The sequence below is a fragment of the Rhinolophus ferrumequinum genome, chromosome 9, assembly GCF_004115265.2.
Source record: "Rhinolophus ferrumequinum isolate MPI-CBG mRhiFer1 chromosome 9, mRhiFer1_v1.p, whole genome shotgun sequence".
NCBI classification, from domain to species: Eukaryota; Metazoa; Chordata; class Mammalia; order Chiroptera; family Rhinolophidae; genus Rhinolophus; species Rhinolophus ferrumequinum.
Genome location: NC_046292.1, coordinates 84,776,506 through 84,800,326, shown reverse-complemented (window position 1 = coordinate 84,800,326; position 23,821 = coordinate 84,776,506).

Sequence of the window (23,821 nt, the reverse complement as noted above, 5' to 3'; positions counted from 1 at the left end):
ATTGTGGAACAGAGAAAGAGTTGCTGAGTGAGAAAGGAAATGCATCATCGAATACAACCAGACACTTGCCCTTCCATCAAAGATTGGACTTTCACATAGCCAGCCTAAGACTCGGTTATTACATCTGTAAAAATGGATGATGACAGTAATGTGTTCCTTTATCAAGTTATGATAATAAAATTAATACAATGTTTGAAAAGATCCCAAATTTAAAAAGAAAGAAATCTAGGCATTATTATTTCAAAGCATCTATTACACACATGCTTGGTTTGTCACACATGCTTTCTGTAGATTAGACTTCCACCTGTACTATTTTAATAACTCTAAATAACTTCAATAACTCTAAAACTTTTGACAGAAAACGCATCCTTTTTTGAGTACTATAAACCTATGTCAATAGAGCTGGGTCAATATCTATCTGCTGCCTGGCCATTTTGCCTTTCAACACAGGGGGAAAAAGTCATGAAATTTATTCATGAAAACTCAGAACAACAGAATATGCCAGAATATATTATGTTTGAGTTTTATTCGATTATAAATAACTCAACCAACTACAGAATTTCTTTGACAGATTGCTTTTGGCCTGGACTATGAGGGTGAAAGAAAGTTCCTTTTTACTATGTTTCTTTTAACCTATGTAGATGGGATCTTGGGCAAAAAGAGGACACTCTTAAAGCCTTTTACAAATATATCTAATCTCACCAAAACCCTAAAGAAAAGCAAAATCCATCCTTCCCCATCAAAATTTATAATCCCTGAAAAGAATCTGATAATCTTTATCACTAATGTTCAGTGAAAGATTATTGTATTTCCTTTCATGGGGTGGTTTGAATTGTTTACAAGACAAAGTCTTTAGTCAAAGAGATAAATCTCTACTCATGGATTTCCAGCTTTTAGTGACACATACTGTGTGTGAAGACTGTTTCAGGATGAATCATGTTCTGATATTACTAGCAACTACCTACTTCACCTGCATGTAATGCAGTCCTTCTGGCTATCTTTTTCTCACATCACTTCTTTATAGCTCTGGCTACCTTACACTGAGCAGTGATTGAATAGGTGAATGAATGATGCTGATTCATAGATTCAGTCTGAAAGCCCTCGTATTATCACTGGATTGTGTCAGGGCTGGCTTCCCTAAGAATACAACAGTGTTACCCATCAATATTCTCATCTATTTAATCAGCTCACAAAATTTACTAAATAGAGCTTTCTCTCTTGATAAATATATTGTATTTTGGTGTGGTTTCATCATTAAATGCATCACAAGTAATTTCACTTGAATCACTATAAAGACCTAAAACAAACCTAGTGATGATATACACACTTCTGCTTCATTTAATCATAAACCTGAATGTTTTCTTTGCTCATAAATGAAAAGTAAAGCTATTCTACAAATCCTGTGTACTAGTTTGTGTCAATTGTTTCTCTCTTTTTTACCTTATACTGCTGCACTCAGGGTATTATGCTTGTGGTGACAATGCATTCTATAAACAAGATGTACGGAGGCAAGACCTGGGAAAATCTTTTTTTCCAGATTGTTTTGTAATCCCCTGGCAAAAAATTAATCATTGTGTTTTATAATGAGAATAAAAATGTTATTCAAATAGCTCAAAAGACTTCTTTAGAACATAAAATATCAATTAAATGCAATAATGTACTTTAACAATTAAGAGTTTATGAATAAAAACATATGGGTTAAGTGTTCCTGAAAATTACACACACGCACAAAAATATTACACTCTGATTTCAAAACTCATGAAAATTAAATTTGGGAAAACATTTACTTATGAGTATATTAAACCAAAGTTTGACTAATAATTCAAAACATTCAATAAATTCTAAAATAAGAAAGCTTAAACCTGTACATTAATTATACTATATTTTACATATTAAATCATAGACCCCAATAAGTTAAATCATTGCTACTCCAGTATCCATTTTACAACAGATGATCGTAAAGTAGCTTAAAATAATATCATTTCCATTGAATGCAAATATAAGTAAATTGATTTTATTATTTCAAGCTGTAAACATTTTTAACCATCGAAAATGAAAAAGCTCTAATTCATTTATAATTTATTAGTACTATTTACGTTTATTTGCTACTCAACATCCACTGCCTAGTATTTGTTATTTTTGTAACATGCAGTGATATTTCACTATATTATTGTTAGCTTCTATACATAGCAGGGCACAGATCCTACACGTGTTGTGCCTATTCCCACACAGAGTATAGTGTCACAGCACATGTCAAATCAAGAATTTTTTTTTAATATTTCTGTTTAGCGAAACTTTAGAAAATTTTGACACACAATAAAAACAAATTTTGGAGATTTAAATCTAATATTTAAATATTATATGAGATTTAAATATTAAATTAAAATATTTAAAAATTAAAACATTAGATATTTAAATCTAAGATTCATCAAATTATCTTTTTTGTTTCATTTTCATAAAAATCTTGTTATGAGTTTTATTCACTATAGAAGCCATAATTTGTCATTTGAAACTTAAAAACTAACATATTCTTCAGCTTTTGTTCTGAGCTGAATCAATGTGAAAGTTTTAGAATGTCTTATCCTGAATCTTTTAACTCAGATAATAGTTTTGGGCCATCATCTTTATGTAAAGTCTGAGATACTTTAATCTCAATATTAGCATTCTATTTTCATGAGAGAATGGGGGTAAAGGAGGGGGAAAAAAGAGAGAGAAGAAAGACTAAGAAGAAGGAGGAGGAGGAATAATTATAATGAGGAAAAGGAAGAAGAGGAAAATGAGAGAAGGAGGAAGAAGAAGGAGAGGAGGAAAAGGAAAGAAGGAAGGAAGGAAGGAAGGAAGGAAGGAAGGAAGGAAGGAAGGAAGGAAGGAAGGAAGGAAGGAAGGAAAGAAGGAAAGAAAAGAGGGAGGGAGGGACAGAGGGCGGAAAGAAGGGAAGGAGACAGTAGAGGGAGAGGTGTGATGATTATTGTCTTTGTACTGTGAGCAGAAAACACCTGTCTTTAGATTTTTTTTAATATAGTTTACTATTTTTTTTTTATTTGCTCACATTTTTTGATGGTAATTGAGGAAGAAGGTGCAAGTGTTCTTTGATTGTTTGTTCACTCAACTCTTTGTTTTACCAAAATAGTAAAATAGTCCATCCCAGCTGCTTTCTGAGGTGTTTTGCTTTTGTCTTTGTTTGTTAATTAACATCTTGCATTCCTATTGTAAAAAGAAATTAAGCAAAATGTATCAGTTCAGTTTTATTAAAATCAAACTATATCCTCATGATATTTAATGTTTTACTATTATTCAAGTAGACATTCTTTAATGTTCTTGAACTCCCTGTTACTGCTATCCAATATTTGGCATAGGGCCAGATGCAGGTGGCGACTCAGTGTACTGAATCATTCATCTAAGAGTTTTATCCTAAATACATATATATACAGAGGGTGCCAAAAAATGCATACACATTTTAAGAAAGGAAAACTGTTTTAAAATTGTAATAGTATACACCGATAACAAAAAATGAATACAAGTCACGTTTGACTTCTGCAATTATAAGAGGTGCTCAAAGTAGTTACCATCAGCATAATTTCAATGCAATTTTTTCCTTTCTTAAAGTGTGTACACATTTTTGTCTCTCTGTCTCTCTCTGTCTCTCTCTCTGTCTCTTTCTTTGTCTCTCTGTCTCTCTGTTTCTCTCCGTCTCTCTGTCTCTGTCTCTGTCTCTCTCTGTCTCTCTCTGTGTCTCTCTGTCTCTCTCTCTGTTTCTCTGTCTCTCTCTCTCTCTCTCTCTATATATATATATATATATATATATATATATATATAAATATATATATATATAAATTTTCTTCCTGAGAAGAAATCAAAGAAGGTGTTTGACTCTGTAATTAGGAGGATGCTTTTTAATAACCACATCAAAATCTTTTCTTATGAATATTTTATGACTTTTATCCAGAACTTTGCTATGTAGTGATATTTACTGCATTGAAGTTTTATATAAATTATTTTTAGGTTAACCAATGATCTTTGACAACAAAGATTCCATCCTTCATTTAAGTAGTAAACAGATAATTCCTATACCAGAGAGTCTCCAAATCTGAGTTGATTGGAGTTTTATTCTAGGGCTGGTCCACTTCCATCAATCCAGCTCTATTGGTGCAGGCTGTGAGGATTGGCTACCATATGTTAGGCTATAAGAAAAGGTTCAATAAATTTAATTGGATTGAAATCCTACAAGATATATTCTCCAACCACAACGAAATTAAATTAGAAATCAAAAAGAGAATGTAATTTGGGAAATTCACAGATATCTGAAAATTAAGCAACATAATTCTAAATGACCCATGGGTTAACAAAGATTGCAAAAAAAATTAGGAAATAGTTGTAACTGAATAAAAAAGAACTATAAATATTCATGGGATAAAAGTAAAGTAGTGCTTAGAGGCAAATTTGTAGCTTTAAGTACCTGTATTAGAAAACTAAACCTTTACCTTAAGAAAATAGAAAAAAAAATTAACAAACTAAACCTAAAGCATTCATAAGAAAGGAAATAATACAAAACTAGAGCAAAAACCAATGAAATAGAAAGCAAAAATAGAATAGAGAAAATTAATGAAGCCAAAGTTGATTCTTTGATAAGATGGGAAATGTATGTGTATATATGGTGTGATCACAAAATACAGTGAATGTTTAAATTATTTTTAAAAAATTATTGCAGTAAAAGACACATTGCCATTAAGCCCCCTCAAAATACGCCCCTTCACTTCAAACACACTTATCCCATTGTTCTTGCCACTTTCTGAAGCAGTTCTGGAAGTCCTCTTTTGTGAGTGTCTTTACTTCATCCTCCATCATGACAAAAGTCTGTGTCACAGATCACTTCTGTATAGCAATTTATGTCAAATAAAAACATTATAGTGTGTCCTCATCTGCTTTATTCATTACATCTGGTACTGTACCACTTCTGGCTCTTTCCCAGAGTCAAAATGACCACGAAAGGGAAACATTTTGAATTGATTCAGGACATCGAGGCAGCCATGACAGAGCAACCAAAGACACTCACAAAAGAGGACTTCCAGAACTGCTTTAGAAAGTGGCAAGAAGGAAAGGATAAGTGTGTCTGAAGCCAGTGGGAGTATTTTGAGGAGGATTAATGGCAATGTGTCTTTAACTGTAATAAATTTTTAAAATTTAAACATTCACCACATTTTTTTAATCCCACCTTGTGTGTGTGTGTGTGTGTGTGTGTGTTTGTATACACACACTACACTAAAATATGATTGAACCTCAAAACTATTATTTCAGAAACTGATTTAAAGGAATGTATATTGCGTAATTCCATGTACATGAAATGTCCAGAAAAGGTAAACCTATAGAGACAAAAATCTAATCTTTGTCTGGGTTGTCTGGGGATAGAAGTGGTAGTAGAATTTGAAAATGGTTATGAAGATTCTTTTAAGGTGAAGAGAATGTTTTAAAACTGGATTGTGGATCATGCAACTTTGTAAATTTACTAAACAACATTGATTTTACACTTAAAATTAGTAAATTTATGATATTCATATTATATATCAATAAAACTTTCAAAATATCTATTGCAATAACACAAATCCCATGAACAAAATAATTTACTAGATATTCTGCACCATAATCTTCAATAAATAAGTTACAATAATTATTTAATGTTATACTATAGCTGCAAAAAATCTTAAATAAGCAACATAAATCTGTTTTATGTGTAATTTATAAATGCTAGAAATAAAACCTATGGCTATACTACAAATTTAAATTTGTTTATAAAAAGAAATTTGTTTTTGCATGACAATTTATTAAATTATATCTTTCTGATTGGAGATTTAAATGAACTTGAATAAAATAAAATTCAACCTATCCAGGTAAGAGGGTTCCCAGACCTGATTCCAGTGTGTGTATGTGTAGACGCTTCTCAAACCAGTAACAATTCTCAGACACCAACAGGATGTCCAAGAATTCAACTCAATTCTGGTAACATCTATGTAGATACAGAAACATATTCCACAGTAAATGGCTCAGTCCCACAAGACTACCTCCACTAAGACATCATTCACAAGCTCAGGTTGTTACCTGTGCTTCTGACCAGTGAGCTACAAACTGGAGGTTCCAATGACTCCCTCCAACTGAGGATTTCTATCGCCAAGTCTAAGCTGTTACCTGTACTTATCACCAACTGGCTAGAAATCAGAGGTTTCCAGGACCTCCTTCTTGGGTTCAATTAATTTGCTAGAAAAACTTAGAACTCAGGAAAACCCTTTACTCACTAGATGACTGATTTATTACAAAGGATATTAAACAACATAAATCAACAGCCAGATGAAGAGGTACATAGGGTGAGGTCCTGAACAAAGAAGCTTCTGTCATTGTGGAGCTTGGGGCCCAGCCCAGTGGCACATGGAAAACCAAGGAGCTGTCTTTTTGGGTTTTTATGGAGACTTCATTATGTAGTCATGACTGACAAAGTCATTGATGATTGGTAATTGATTCAACCTCAGAAGTTTCTCCCGTCCCTTTTGCCTTCCCCAGAAGTCAGGAGGTGGGACTAAAAGTTCCAATCCTCTAATCACATGGTTGGCATCTACTGGCAACCAGCTCACACCCTTGGGTGAGGTCCAAAAGTCACCTCATTAACATAACTAGAAACACCATTGTTGTTCTCATCACTTAGGAAATTCCAAGGGGTTTGGAAGCTGAGCCAGGAACTGTGGATGAAGACCAACTATATCTGCAAAGATATTTCAGTCATCTGAATGACCAAATATATACAGAGGGTGTCAAAAAATATAACACATTTTTAAAAAGGAAAGAAAAAACTGCATTAAAATTATAATACAATGAATGATGCTAGCGTTCATTTGATTAACACCATCTTTTGAGCGAATATCATACTACTCATTGCCACTTCATTTTTGTAATTCATTTCAAAAAGTAATACATAGATAACATCTCTTAAAATGTGTACATTTTTTGGACACATAAATACCTAAGAAATATATAAATATTTATATTTCTTATGAATCACATTATGGTACTAGCTAGGATACTTTGATATAGACATATTTTTAGCCTAACTAGTTGAGTATTCTAGTTATAGCTTTCATACTTATTGGACTGGAGACCACAGTTACATGTATTTATAAAATTTTCATGGTGAATCTTAGATAACTTAATCCCAATGATTTTCGATGAAATCAAACATATGATTTAAATGTTAGAAAAGGTTATAAAGGCTCAAATTCTGTTATGAACATTTTTTCATTTCATGAAGCAGCATATTATATACTTTAAGGTAAAATCTCAATTTGGATATAATATCATCACTAATAAAGAAAACAAGGCAAGTGTACTTTATTTAATAATCCTCAAATAAAAGAAAACACAATGTATAATCTCGAGGGAAGTATAAGCCTAGGGTTTTAGGTAAGCTCATACTTCTAGAATCATGCTGTCCTCCACCTACTCTGCACTGCAGGAATGGAAAATGCAAGTATCCCTGAACTAACTTGGGAAACATTATGCATCAAACGTATGAATGGAGAGAAGTTACTAATCATTCAAGACATACATTTTTTGATAACAAAAATTTAAAGAAAATTTCTAATTCTATTCATACTTCATTTTAACAGCCATATATTAATAAAGTATGGAGACAATTTCTAAACCACAGCAGTGGTGTGGCACATGTTGGAAAGACTTTGAAAAATTGGGAGTTCAATAGATAGTTTGAACTCTAAGAAACATCCTCCGTGATACTATTTAGCAGAAAACTCCTCTGTTTGTCTCAGGAGATGGGACTGGTATAGGAAGTCTGGCAATTCAGTTCACGAACTTGTTGCAACAATGTTGCTAATCTTTTTGGATATCAGAGGGATTGTTCATTATGAATTTGTACCAAATGGACGAACAGTTAACCAAGTTTACTATTTGGAAGTGCTGAAAAGGCTGCGTGAAAAAGTTAGACAAAAATGACCTGAACTTTTTGCCAACAATTCATGGCTCTTGCATCATCACAATATACCAGCTCAGATGGCACTGTCTGTGAAGGAGTTTTTAGCCAGTAAACAAATAACTGTATTGGAACACCCTCCCTACTCGCCTAATCTGGCCCCCATGACTTCTTTTTTTACCCAAAGATAAAGGAAATATTGAAAGGAAGACATTTTGGTGACATTCAGGACATCAAGTGCAATATGATGACAGCCTTGATTGCCATTCCAGATAAAGAGTTCCAAAATTGCTTTGAAGGGTGGAATAGGCACTAGCGTTGGTACATATGTCCCAAGGGGAGTACTTCAAAGGTGATATTCAATGATATTCAGCAATGAGGTATGTAGGAATTTTTCTAGGATGAGTTCGTGAACTTAATTGTCATATCTCATATGGCCTTGGCCAACATTGTAGGCTGACCTTGAGATCTGAGGGTGTTATCAAAGAAAAGCCACATCTGAAAAGAAGGTGAGATAGATAACTATGAAAAGCATGTCATTTTCATTCATAATTGATCCTCCAATTAACCCTTTAATTTGGTGCTAAGCCTCATCCCAGCAATTCTTGTTTTACCAGCCATTCCTGGTAGAACCCTCTGAAAAGTTTCACATTTCAGGGGTCCCTCTCTAAATATTCAGCCATTGCCCTGAATACAGGTAAGCTGTATAAGGAAGTGGCCCAAATGCTTATGGCCCCTATCTCTGCTAAATTATATTTTCTCTTCCAGCCTGGACTTACGGCCTCATGAAGAGTTCCCTACAACCAATTGACTGACTAAGGAAGAGAAAACCCACTCTGATCACAAATAGTTCCGGCATGATTTGCTGGCATCACCAAATTTGGACAGCACTAAAGTCCCTTCCTGGGACATTCTTGAAGAACAGTGGTAAAGAAAAATTCTCCAAATGGGCAGAAATTTTGGCAGTATACCTGTCCATTCGCCTGGAAGGAGGAAAAAAAAAAAAAAAAAAAAAAAAACAGACTGAGGCTGAACTGGCCATGGCCACTGATGAATGCCCAATCTGGAACCTTTCACTTGGTCGATCGGCCAACTAACAGGTGAAGCTTGGTTCCACTGAACCACTTCTGTTAGGGAGGAGGCAATCTTTTCTTCTTACTGGAATAGACACGTATCTTGGATGTGGATTTCCCTGAGCTGCACATAACACTTCTGCAAAAACTACTAGAATGCTTTATCCAATATCGTTGTGTTACACACAGCACTGCTTCTGATTAAGGAACTTAATTCATAGCAAATAAAGTGCGGTAGTGGGCCCATGTTCGTGGAATTCACTGATGGGATTATGATATTCCCCATCATCCTGAAGCAGCTGTCTTGAGAGCATGGTGGGATAGCCTTTGGAAGATTCAGTTATAGCACCGGTTCGATGGCAATACCTTGCAGGACTGGTCAGGAGGACTAAATCAACGTGGAATATATGGTTGTTTCTCCCATAGCCGGGATTCGTGGGTCCAGAAATCAAAAGGCAGAAATGAGAGCGGTACCACTCACTACTACTGCCAGGAATCCACTAACAAAATTTTTGTTTCCCATCCCTGTGATCTTGGGCACCGCTGGTCTTAGTTGCAAAGGGAGAAATGCTTTTATAAGCAGACACAACAATGAATCCTTGAACTGAAAGTTAAGACTGCCACTCAATCACTTTGGATTCCTTGTAACAGGCAAAAAAAAAAAAAAAAAAACACAAAAAAACAAAAACAAAAACAAAAACAAAAAAACACAAAAAAACAAAAAAACAAAAAACAAAACAAAAAAAAACCAAAGAGCAGTTGCAATACTGGATGGAGTTATTGATCCTGATTACCAGGAGAAACCTTGGTTGCTAACTGTGTTATGGAGTTAAGAATATGTCTGGAATATTAGAGATCCTTTAGGCCATCTCTTAGTAGTACCAAGCTCTGTGACTTAAAGTCAATGGAAAGCTAAATGACCCTATTTAGGCAGGGCTTCTCATTGCCCAGACCTTTTAGGAATAAAGGTTTGTGTCACCCTATGAGGCAAAGAATCATATCCAGCTGAAGTTCTTTCTGAGGGCAAAATGAATATGGAATGAGTGGTAAAAGAAGGTGATTGTAAATACAAGTGGTCAATTGCATGATCAATTGCAAAATGAATGATTGTTTTTTGTTATAAAAATGTATGTATATTTATTAACAAAATATTTTTATTTTGTTCCCTCATTTCCCATGTTATCTAACATAAGATACATTGATAATAGTTAACTGTATATCACAGTATTTGAGTTACAGGAAATCAAAGAAGAAAAGTGAACATCACCTGAGGACTTCCCATCCTTTCCTGAGGAAAGAGTTAGTATGCCTTCGTTATACACTGGATACTTGTAGCATGTTAGACGAAAGCATGACTTTGTTATTGTCCTTATTTGGAAATGAAGTATGATTTAAAGAGATGGGTATAGGTGCTAAATTGACAAGGTGTGGACTGTGATGGTCAATTTTATGTGTCACACAGGTTAGGCTATAATCCCTAGTCATTCAATCAAACACTAATTAAGGTGTTGCTGTGAAGGTCATTTGTAGAGGTCATTAAAGTCTGCAATCAGTTGATTTCATGTAAGGGAAACTGAAAGGCTTTAAAATCAGTACTGAAGCTTCCCAGAACAAGAAATTCTGCTTGTGGGCAGTGACTTCAGCTTGTGCCCCAGGGTTCTAGCCTGTCCTTACTGATTGCCTGCCCTACAGTTTTCAGACTTGGTTTGCCAGCCTTCACAATTAGCTAAGTCAATCCCTGACAATAAATCTCTTACTATAAATCTCCTACTGGTTCTGTTTCTCTGGTAGAACACGGATTGATACAGCCATTTAAAAAGCAGATACCTTGGGCAATAGGCAAGTAATATATTAAAGTTTCTATTAAACATTAACACTGAAATACCAAGACTTTGTTAGATGATTTTCTAAGGGATAGACAGCTGAGTACAGAGCTCTGAGGATAATGATACACAGAGATGAGGGAGCAACTGGGAATTATTGACCTCTTAGAATGGGTGTGGTAATGACAAATGCTAGACAGCCAGGAAGATGACAAGAGAGTAAACATTATCTAATTAAGGAAGGAACAATTAGGAATGAAGAAGACCTGTGCACTTAGTAGCAACGTCAGAATTTACAGTTTCACCAAGAAGCTGCCCTGGATATAAGCCCATGGTAGAATTTTGTGGTTATAAGAATGAAGCATAAAAGATACATCAGTAAGACAGAGCTGGTACTGTTACCCTATCTTCCTTGCTTTCTACTTTCTTTCTGTCTTTTTTGTTTTTGCTCCTCCTCCTTTTATTTTTTCTTTATTATTATTGTTATTGTCAATAGCTATATTTTTACAAACTCAACAGAGCTAGCAACTAAGGTTTGAGAATTTTTAAAATATTTTATCTCATTGAATACGCTCAATGATCCTGTAAGATAGTCATTATTCCACTGTGGATTAAAGACTATAAGCCATTTGCCCAAGGCAATTGTTTATACCTGTCTATAAGCCAATTGCCCCATGCAATAGAGGTGTTAGTGCTAAGAAGTCTAAGTGTTAAAATACTGTTTCTGTTTTCTCTATAAAGCTTGGGCTCTCAACCATTGCATTATAATGCCCATTCAAAAGAATCAAGTTCATGGAAATGTTCATGTTCATTGACGATATAAACACATAAATGGATTTTGGGGGCATTATGCTAAGTGAATAAGGTGAGATGGAGAAGGAAAAATACTGTATGATCTCACTTATACCTAGAATCTTAAAAAAACAAACAAACAAAACAAACAAACAAAAAACCTCATGGAAACAGAGAAAGATTGGTGGTTGCCAGAGGCAGATAGTGAGATGTGAAGAGAATGGGGGAAGGCGGTCAAAAAGTACAAACTTCCAGTTATTAGGTAAATAAGTTCTTCTGGGGATATAATGTGTGGTGTGGTAACTATAGTTAACAATACTGAATTGTATATTTGAAAGTTATTAAGAGTATACCTTAAATGTTCTCATTACAAGGGAAAAAGTGTAACCATGTGAGGTTATGGATATTAACGAAACTTATTATGGTAATCATTTTGCACTATATATTTATATCAAATCATTATGTGGTGCACCTTAAACTTATACCATGTTATTTTTCAACTATATGTCAAAAAAACTGGAAAACATAGTTATTGTTCATAGCTAACTGAATTGTTATTTTTAAAATAGAAAACAGTATTTGATAATTAAAAATTAGTCATCTGATAATTAATTGTTTATTTTTACCACTTTTTTGCTTGATCTAGTAAATGATACTGGGTTGTTTTTTATATATCCCATTGGCACCACATAAGTGGACTTCTCAAAAGTTCTCAAGCATTCTATGATACCCAAACATTTAATTCAAAACTATAATCTTGGGCTTGAAAATTCTAAATTAATCATTTCATTCCATTCAAACTAACTTTGGTTTAAATCATAGCACTTTCACATACTATGATGCTGAACTTTCCTATGCCCCAGTTGTCTCATCGATGAGAGAAATTAAAATAGTTCATCCTTTGGAATTGTCTTAAGGGTAATGCTTACAAATATCTTAACACAGTGCTTAGCACATAATAAAGTTTTAATAATTTTTTAAACCAAATGGGTCTTTTTCTCTTCTTTCCCATTGTTCTTTCTTTTCTCCTTCTTTTCTTTCATAGTTCGTTGACTGCCTCATTGACATTCTCTTCTATTCTACAAACCTTTTATTCCTAACCTATTGGGTTTTATTTTGTTTTTTATTTGTTTGTTTGTTTTTATTTCTTATGCCATTAATCATTCACTGAATGCCTCTCATATGCTTCTCAGTGTGAAAATCCCTACCAAGAAAAAAAAATGGATCCACCTCTAACTTTGTATATATTATATTCTAATGGAGATGACAGATATTAATCAAATAATTGTGCAAACATGTAAAACTGCTTCTGTGTCGAGAGATAAGAGAGAGGGACAAACATGCTCTGAGAACACATAATAGGGAAAACTAAAACTAACCTAGTCAAAAAATGTAAGCAGGCTTTTGTGAGCAAAGGAGCCTTGATCTGAATGCTGAAGGTTAAGTTATAGTTATGTACGTGAAGATTCAAAAGAGGGACATCCAAGGAGACAATAAAATGTGCATAACACCATGGGAAAAAAGAGCATGTGTAATGTTAAGGATCAAAAGAAAAGCTAACATAGCTAGCACCCAGAGGATGAGGAATTATATGGAGAAAGCCTAGAGAGGGCAGAGTTGACCACGTTGAAAAGTTTGCTTTGAACCAAGGACAATGGGAGGCTAAAATAGTAACGTGGGTAGTTTTTGTTTGGTTGGTTTTGTTTTGTTTTTAAAGGCACACATGTTAAAAATTCTTATTGTCATTATGGTTTGAAGGGGAACCAGAGCGAATGTAGATAGACTACTTATAAGGCTACTCTAGTCATATTTGAGAAAGGTATTTAAAGTGTTGTCTAAAGTAGTGGAGTACAGGTGGTGAGAACAGTGTAAGAAAAAAAATCAATGAGATTTGCTGATGAATTTAGCAAAGGAACGTATCAAAAGTGACTCAAGATTTCTGGCTTAGGTAATAAAATAAGCGGGTGTTTTGGAGAAGCATGGTGTTGTTGGGGAAGATTGGAGGGGATATAAATGAGTTCTAGTTAGAGAATTTTAGTTTTAGATGACTTTGAGTATCCAAAAGACAATGTCAAAAAGGCAGTTGAATATATGCATCCAGAAATCAGAAGATAAGTGGGTTGGAGCTATATATTTGTAGGTCATCTGTAAATATGTTGCAATTGAAACAGCAAATATGCTTGAAATCAATTTAAAACGGAAAAAATACAGTAAGAAAAAGAGAATCCTTGGAATCAGCATTTCACGTCCAAGGTAGATGAGGCTGATCCTGAAAAGAAGACAAAAATGAGCAGCAGAAAGGTTGGGAGTAAAACCTGGAGATGGTAGGCTCTAAATGTAAATGGAAGAGAAATTAAAAAAAAAAAAAAGTACTCAAAACTTTGAATGCGGCTGAGAGGACTTGTGGAAAATGACTGGAAATCTCTCTGACATTCTGTTATCAAGATATCAGTATTAACTTTAATGGAAACTGTTTCAATGGTGCATAAAGTAAACAAATCCATATTAAAATAAAGGGAAGAAATAGACACAAAGATAACTGTTTTGAGAAGTTTGGCAATGAAGTGTAGAAAATAAAGAGGGAATATACCAGAAGGAGATGCGATGCCTAGAGATTTTTTGTTATTGTTGATGCTTTATAAAAGAGACATGAGCACATTTAAAAGCCAGTGGGAAAGTTATAGTGAGGGAGAGAGAGAGAGAGAGAGAGAGAGAGAGAGAGAGAGAGAGAGAGAGAGAGAGAGAGAATATACAAAAGACAGACACTTGCTTATAATTTAAGATTCCTGAAGATGAAATTCATGGCACAGATGTAGAAATTAGCCTTAAGTAGAAGGAATTAATATTTTGAATTTAACTAGAAGGAAATAAGATAACAATAAATGTGTCCGTAGATAATTATTATAGACATTTAGAAACATATAAAACTTTAACATTCCTCCATGAGGGCTCTCTTACTAAATATAACACTATTGTGGCAAGTTTTTAAAAAATTGATTTTAAAGAAGTCCAATGAAGTCTGAGATTTTGAAGTACAAGTTGGAGAGTGTTCATCTGTAATCATCCCTGCCTTCAAAAAAAACATAGGAAATGAGACTCAAGACATTCATGTATTCATAGGAAATCAGGACGTAGGTGGGTAAACAGAGCAATTTAATTAGCATGATTCTCTAGGTAGGAGTAAATAGTCTATTTGTGTTGGGTTAATGAACTCTTCCTGATCACTGAATAGAACCATGGTGACTTCAAAGGACTCATTGACCTCACAGGGATGAGCACTTTTTCTATCAGAGAGCTCTTTATTTACCAATCTTTACACTCTGCAGGAGAAGGCCACATGTTTATGAGGTTTTAGCTTCCCATAGGTAAAGAGAGTGTTTATCACAGGTTTTGCCTTAACATGCACGACAAACATGAAACTTTCTGGCAGAACTGGTATTCTTCCTGTGCCTAAAGTGATGCTGCATAGCATTGCTTCATTTCATCAGTGTGACAAAAATCTAAAATAATAGTAATTTTCTGTACTAGGTGACATCTCGGAACTACAGCTGGATGTTATTCAGTATTAAATGGTTGAAGTCAGAGTAGGAGTGAGCCAGTGGCTGGTGACTTTTCTGCCTGTACAGTTACTGCTTTAATCTGGAGATGAGATGCAGCAATGCTTATTTGACATCCTTCTGAACATTCATGCAATTAATATGTATTTATGAATTCTTACTGTATGCTAACTAAATATTACTCTGAGCTGTGATGAAGGACGACGAGAAAAACAAAAGAGAGAGCTGAATGCCTAATTGTTTATGTTCATTATAATAACATAAGTATCTGGTTTTATTTGAAGTATTCTCTCTGCTTTCTAAGTTTAAGGCACGATAGAAAGAAAAGGGGAAAAAAGTTACTAGGTCTTTTCCCCTTAATTTATTTAACAATTATCCAAGGCTCTCCCACTTTTTTGTCTGCCTTGTGAACATAAGAGCTATCTTTCCTAGCCTTGGAAATTAGAGATAGTGTCCCTCTTCGGCACAAAGGGCCATCTGCTTATAGCCTCTTGTCAGACATTCGGATTTCCTGAATTGGGGATTCCTCAACTGTGACACAAACTCACTATGTGTGCAGAATCCACCAAGACCATTCACTACCACTCCTGTAGGATTTGGGAGGCAACGGGAATTGGCACAGGATACTCATGCTGCTTGTTCTGCCATGAGTCATAAAGTTCTGTGTCTTTGACCCAGGAGTCTCATGTCTCGCCAATATCCATGAAACCATGGCAGGTTAACTTGCTAGTTTGCAAGTAGGGTAAAAATCTCAGAGACATCTCAGTTTTTCACAGTCCTTTTCCCTTAACTTATTTATGTGGTTTATATGTTTCTTTCCTAGGAGAAACTCTGTAAATTATTCAGAATTTCTGCCTGTTAGAAGAAAGTTGTGTGAACAATTTGACAGAACAGTCGTATGGCAGAATCCAGATGATCTTGATGCCTTTTGGTTGTGGACTCTCTTCTAACTTCCATCATGCTTGAGGCCACAATTGGGGGAATTTAGAAATAAGAACTGAAAAATTAAAACTATAGGTAAATATTTTGTATTTTTGTTAAATGTGTAATGTTAATTTTCTGGAATTTTGTACAGAAATCATCTTGGCATTCTATCTTGTTGGTTGACATTAGTATATATAATTAGATATATATCTACATAAGAACAATACGTCTTATTTAATCATACCTTTGTATCTTTTGTGTGTGCTTTTTAGACTTTAAAACCTTAAAGAACAAATTATGATAATGTTTCCCCTACTGTTCTTGACTGGCATGTTGCATTGCCAAAAGACTGCAGGTCACAAGTGAAAAAAAGAATCCAAATTGACTGCATCTTTTCTCATTGCTCAACAGCTGTCAAACAACGGAGAAATTTGTTTTGGATGAAGCACTAACATTCCTTCTTCCATTCCCAGCCCTATTCCACAGTCTGCAGTTCTTCAGCTGACCACTGATTGATGTCAATGTGAAAATTTTCAGATAGAAGACAAGAAATATGTCATGCGTTTCTCGGTACTTCAAGCTTCTGATTAGGATTAAAGCCAGCAATTACACACACTTAGGCCTATTCTCCTCACGAATACAGAGGATCTCTTTGGAGTTGTAAGAATAACTACTTTATTCCTCACACAAAATGACTTAAGCCTCAATAGCTTGTGAAAAAAGACACAGTCAAAGAAGAGTGGTAAGTTATTTATCTATTTTTCCTCTGTATTCTTTCATTAGAAGGCCTCAAGCTTCTCAGGAGCTAGGCGTGCTGGGGACAGCTGATATATGTATATGAGCCAATGCTGTCCCATCAGAGCAAATCATCCTCATTAGCCTATTATTCAACACATGTTTTTTAGTATCTGCAATGTGACTGCATTGTTGTAGTGTCTACATTGTTGCATGTTCTAGAGAAGCACTAACACAATGTAAGTAAGAACCTTAGCCTCCTCAAATGTACTCTGATGTGCAACATAGTGTTTCATCCAACATCAGACTCCATATATGATGGTGGTCCATTCAGAAGCAGAACCCCCAAGAAAATTCACAACGAAGGCTTTAGATAAGTGTTTACAGATCTCAACAAGCGCCTTAAAAATTTGGAAAGCATGGACCTCGACACTGAAAGATTTTCCTTAATATAGAGGAATGCTCATGGTGTATTATCTGCTTACAAGATAATCTATGACCAAACAAACCACCAGGGACATATTTCTGAAAAGAGTGACACCTCCTCAAGAAGAGCCTCAGGCAGGGTCCTTCAGGAGGTGTTCCAGAAGTCATTGTCATCATAGCAGTTGACAGCTTCATGAGTGTCATTGTCCCTGAAGACCTTCCAGTGGGACAAGGTGTGGAGGTGGAGACAGTGATATTCATGATCCTGACCATGTGTAGGCCTGGGCTCATGTGTGTGTTTGTATCTTAGTTTTTAACAAAAACGTTTAAAAGTAAAAAATAAATAAATATAGAAAAAGCTTGTAGAATAAGCATATAAAATAATATTTTTGTATAGATGTACAATGTGTTTTTAAGGTGTTATTACAAAAGAGTCAAAATGTTTTTTTAAGTTTAAAAGTTTATAAAGTAGAAATGTCATAGTAAGCTAATATATTATTAAAGAGAGAAATTTTTATAAAGGTAGTGCAGCCTAAGTATACAGTGTTTATAAAGTCTACAGTAGAGTGCAGTCATGTCTTTCACATTGGCTCACTCACTGACTCACCCAGAGCAACTTCTAGTCCTACAAGCTCCATTCATGGTAAGTGCCTTATACAGGTATGCCACTGTTTAACTTTTATACCATATTTTTGCTGTATCATTTCGTGTTTAGATACAATGATCTTGACCCTATGTAGGCGTAGGCTAATGTGTGTGTTTGTGTCTTAGTTTTTAACAAAAATATTAAAAAATTTAAAAAAAACTAAAAATAGAAAATGTATACTATTATCTTACAATTGCCTACAATATTCAGTACAGTGACACGCTGTACAGGATTGCAACCCAGGATAAATAGGCTATTCAATGTAGTCTAGGTGTGTAGTGGGGCTGTACCATCTAGGTTTGTATTAATGCACTCTGTGATGTTTGCACAACGATGAAATCACCTCAAGGTGCATTTCTCAGAATGTATCCCCCTTGTTAAGCAAACATGACTGTATAGTCAAGTGGAAATGACAGATATTGAAGATCTAACGTGTGCTATTTATGCTGTTTCCTTTGTTGTTGTTTTCGTTTGTTTGTTTGTTTTAAAAGGAGCTTACCTAGTCTGAGGGTAAGGATGGGTCAATGTAGAGCTCCTGAAAGAAGTGACATATAAACTGAAAACTGTAGAATGAATAGACATTAAGCTAGGAGACAAAATGGGAAGAAAAAAAGATTTATGAGGCAAAGATCCTGAGGCAAAATGTCCATTACGAGTGGATTATATATTGAGAAAAACAGAATAGTTTATAATACTTGAAAGACATATAGGAACTATATGAAGATGCTTTTAGGCTATAGTACAAAATGGTTACATGACAATATGGTTAAATGACAATGGTTAAATGACAATAGAAATCAATTTCTATAAGTGTTTACAAAAATTAACTCTCGCTATAGTGATTGAGGAGAGTAGTGTAGGTATGGGAAATCAGGTTTTTATTAGCCAAGGAAACAGTTGACTTTGAGCTAAACCATGAAGGAGATAATGGGGATAATTACAAGTGGACAGATTCTGGAGGCATTTAAACAATAGAATTAACATCTTTTGGTAGTTAATTGAGCATCGATGAATAGGTAAGGAAAGAAATTTCATAGGACTCACAAGTTTCTGTCAAGAGCAATCAAGAGGATAAGTGACAATATTCTTTTCTGTGGATAGAACATAAGAATGGGGTCAGGTTTGGAAGAAAAGATGATGAGTTCTGTTTTTGACACCCTGAGCTTGAGGTTTGGGCTTTCATCTGCATGAGTCTGGAGCAAAGGAGAGAAGTCATGTGTTGGAGATAAGAATTTAGAGTTTGACAACATTTAGGTATTAAAGACTTGAAAATGGCCAGGAGTACATTATAAGAAAAGAAAAAGAAAAAGCTTAGCTCAGGGTCCAGAGGAAAACTTAAGTTTAACAAATAAAGGAAAATATGAGAAATAACTGGCAAAGGAGACAGAGAATTTTCCAGAAAGAGAGGAAGAAAACAAGGAAAATATGCTGGCATGGAAGACAAGGGAGAGAGGACTTCAAGAAGAAGGTGGTTAGCAGTAGGGAATTGTGCTTAGTGTCAAGACACAGACTAAGAAATGTGGATTTCTAATAAAGAAGATATTCATATTTCAAAATAAAAACCAGAAAAGAGGTAACAACTCTTTTAAAAAGTCAAGAGGCAAGGCCAGAACTGGAAAGAAGATATCAAGATACCATTGAAAATAAAGATAGACTACAAAGGAGTATGGTTGAATGCCAAGAGAGAAAAATAAAGAAAGAAATCAGATTCACTGATCTGGAATTTAGGAACATACCTCAGACAAGTGACTTTTTAAAGCTCCCCCCCCCCTTTTTACATTTCTCTGTAACAACTTATAATTGTTAGACCATTATTTTTAAATTACCTGTTATAGAAAAAATATATATTTTCTTATGAAATAACTTGAACATACAGAAAAGTAGAAAGGTAACCCATATACTTGCCACTAAAAGATAAGCAATATTGTTAGTCTTTTTTTATGAGAATTTTTAAGATAAATTATCATTCTATGCACATTACTCTGAAATATAGTTTCTTTACTTGATATAACATAATTAATTATATTTTCTTTTAGGTCATGTAATTCCATCTAAAATGAATTTAAGTGACTAGAAATCAAATTTTTTAAAGGCTTCCAAATTTTTAACCCTGATTATATATTTTTAAATAAATGCTTCAAACAAATAACCCATGGTTTAGAATTTATTGAAATCATTACAAAGTAAAATATTTCGGCATACATTATGTCCATTCGTTGTGTTTGTATCTATTTTTGTAAGAGAGACAAATACAAATACAAAATATAGCTGTTTTCTTCTAACATATTTTTCTCCATAATATGGAAGCCACAATTGTTAAACACCTGTAAAATGGACTGCATCTCTTACCTTATTGATCACAAAGCCTACTTCAATTATTTTTAATCAACAGAATTATAATTAGATATCTAATTTATGAAAACAATATTTCAGTAATTAAGGGTATATACATTTCATTAGCAAGTACTCCTACATATAAAGCTATTTATTTTATATTCTTTAATATAACAAACAAATACTGGACATAGTTCATTGATTTAAATCATTTAAACTTTCACTTATCACTGAGAACAATTGGAGCAGGACAAAACAGGCCTATTGCAGAACCCAAGATAACCTTTTTTCCCTCCAGAGGGGATCCAGGGTATAAAGTAGATTAGAGTTCCAGAAGCAAAGAAAAAACAGACAGATTTTTGTGAGCACAGACTCAGGAATCTAGAAATGATCTAAAACGTCTATTCAAAAGATGAGCAGAAAGCTAAGAATGCTGAAGAAGTCCTCTGCAAATCAAATCAGCATCAAAAGGTAAAATATATATATATACATATATATATTTATATATTATTTATACATATATATGTGTATATATATATATATATATATATATATATATATATATATATATATAGTTATATGTATAGTTTGCCATAATCAGAAGTGTCTGGACACTGATGGTAACCACTTTGAGTACCTCTTATAATTGCAGAAGTCAAATGTGACTTGTATTAATCTTTTCTTATTGGTATATATTGAGTGTTACAATTTTAATACAGTTTTCCTTTCTTAAAATGTGCATATATTTTTTTGGCATGATACACACACACAGGCACACAAGGGGTGGAGAAGAGGTGGAGCTGGGGGAATTCACTTGGGAAGTTAATCTCAAGCCCTGGAGGCTCTAACATAGTTATGGAGGAAATAGGCTTAGATATCACATTTGCCAACATTATCTCTCCTAACTAAAGGATTCTTTTGTTGTGTTATTTTAACAATTGTGAAAAACTCTTGAGCCTATACAGTTATTTTTGTTTCATTTTGGTTTCTTTGTTTTACTTTTGAATGTATGCTATGATCAAAATAATCTTGAACCCAGGAGTTAGAAAAGCTAGTTCACAGTCCAAAATTGCCAGTTACTTTTTCTGACCACATTATTTAAATTAATCAATGGTTTAATTTATTCATCTACAAAATGGAGCTAACACACACTCAACATATAGAACCATGCACATGTCAACAAAATCTAATATTATAGCCCAGCAATTATCTCTATTATGTTTTTAAAAAATTAACAAAACTTGATTTCTTTAACTAAGCTTTTTATATTATGAAATAAAACAAAACATTGTTTTCCATTTTTATAATAATCAAGACAGCAAGTACATGTATCAGATTCACTGATCCGGAATTTAGGAACAGAAGAAAGCCTATTTTTATGATGTTTTAGAGAGCCTGGGTATAAATTAGTATAATATTGCTTTTGTGTTCAGAATATGAGTTACGGATCATTTCCTTAGTATAAAGACATGTGTTGTTAACTTCTGGTCAAGATGGTAGAGTAAGTAAACTACTCACCTCCTCCCAAGATCACATCAAAAATGCAACTAAATTATAGAACAACCATCATTGAGAACCACCTAAAGACTATCTGAGTTGAATTACTGTAACTAATGATGTAAAGAAGAAGCAAGGTCAAGATTGGTGGGATGGGCAGAGATGCAGAACAAGCAGGTACCCCCCACACACACACACTCACACACACACAAACACAATGTGGTAATTCAGAATCAGGAGGAATATCTCAGCTGCAGAGGTCCCCCCTGAGGAATGAAGTGTCCATGTCCCACACTGGCTGTCTAACCCAGGGCATCAGTGACAGAGTCCCCATGACATCTGGCTGTGAAAACCAGTGAGAATTGCATCTGAGAAAGGCAAAATGCTCCTAGAGTCAGGTGCTTCCATTAAAGGGAACATGCACAGGCTCACTCACAAATCTACTTGGTCTAAGCTTCAGTGCAGGTGCAGCAGCTCAAAAAGTGACAGGGACATACGGAGAGGAATTAAAGTGATTAACTTCAGGGCAAGTGCTGGAGAGACAGGGGCTGGGGCAACTTTCCCCCTGCATGGAAGGGCTGGCAGTTGCCATTGTTCCTTTGTTGAACTCCTCTCCCACCTTGCTGTCCCAGCACAGGCAGGCACCTAATCTGAACTCTATATTAACCTGGAAAACACTATTCACCCACTCTAGTGATTCCCTGAGACCCCACCCCACCCCTCCTCAGCCTCTTCCAGCGGCTTCTCCACACAAGCTCCTTGCCACCACTAGCACTCAGACTTTTCAAAAAATTTTCAAAGGTACACAAACCCCAAACAGGTAGCAGCTGGCTTCAGAGTGCCTTGTAGCTTTTGCAATGTGGCTTCAAGCCCAACAAGGGCAACCAGTCTCAATTTGCATTAGAAATTCCATCAAGTGGCTCCAAAGCTGAGTTAAGTGGCAGCCAGTCTTGGCCTGGAAGGTAGTTTCAACTAAGGTATCACAACCCAGCACAATTGGAGCTTGGCCTCAGCTCACATCATGGTGCTCACCAGAGGGTCCGAATCCTAGCAACAAGTGGCAGCCAGCTTTGGTTCACAGTGTACCATCTCCCAAGCTCCTCCAATCCCAGCACAAGTGGCAACAAACCATAGATCATGTTGTAATTTCTACCAAGAGGCACCAAGCCCAGCACAATTTGAAGCTAAACTTGGCCTGCACTGGAGCCACTCCCAAGAGGCTCCAAAACCAACACAACCAGTGACCAGCTTCAGACATACCAGTGAATCACCCAACCAGCTTCACAAATGACACAGCTAAAGGTCAGATTTGGCCGGCACCGGAGCCTTCCTATAGCTACCACCACTCTATGGGACCTGCCTGACACACGACAGCTTATCTAATGTAGTCATGGCCAGACCTCACAGGAAGACAGCCTGAGGATCAACCCCACCCACTGATGTGCCAACAGCAATTGAGGTTCAACTACAACAAGAGGGCACACAAACCCCAAACAGGAGGCACCCCTGGAGCACTCAGCTCAGGTGACCAGAAAGACTAAGCCACTGGGCCGCATAGAACACCCACAACATAAAGGCATCCTGCGAAGACTGGGAGATGTAGTAGATCTACCTGATATGCAGAAACAAACAGAAGGAGTTAACCAAAATAAGGACGTAAAGAAACGTGCCTGAAAGGGGAAAAAAAGAGAGAGAGAGAGAGAGAGAGAGAGAGAGAGCGCAAAACCTACAGAAAAAAAAAAAAAGAAACTAAATGAAATGGAGGCAAGTAACCTACCAGATACAGAATTCAAAACACTGTTTATAAAGATGCTCAATGAACTTAGGGATAAAATAGATGAGCTCAGTGAGAAAATCAATAAAGAGATAGAAAACATTAAAAAAAGAACCAGTCAGAAATGAAGAATGCAACACATGGAATAAAGAATACACTAAATGGAATCAACAGCAAATTAGATGAAGCAGAGGACTGACTCAGCAATTTTGAAGACAAAATAGTGGAAAATGCCCAATCAGAACAGAAAAAAGAAAAAAAAAAGATTAAT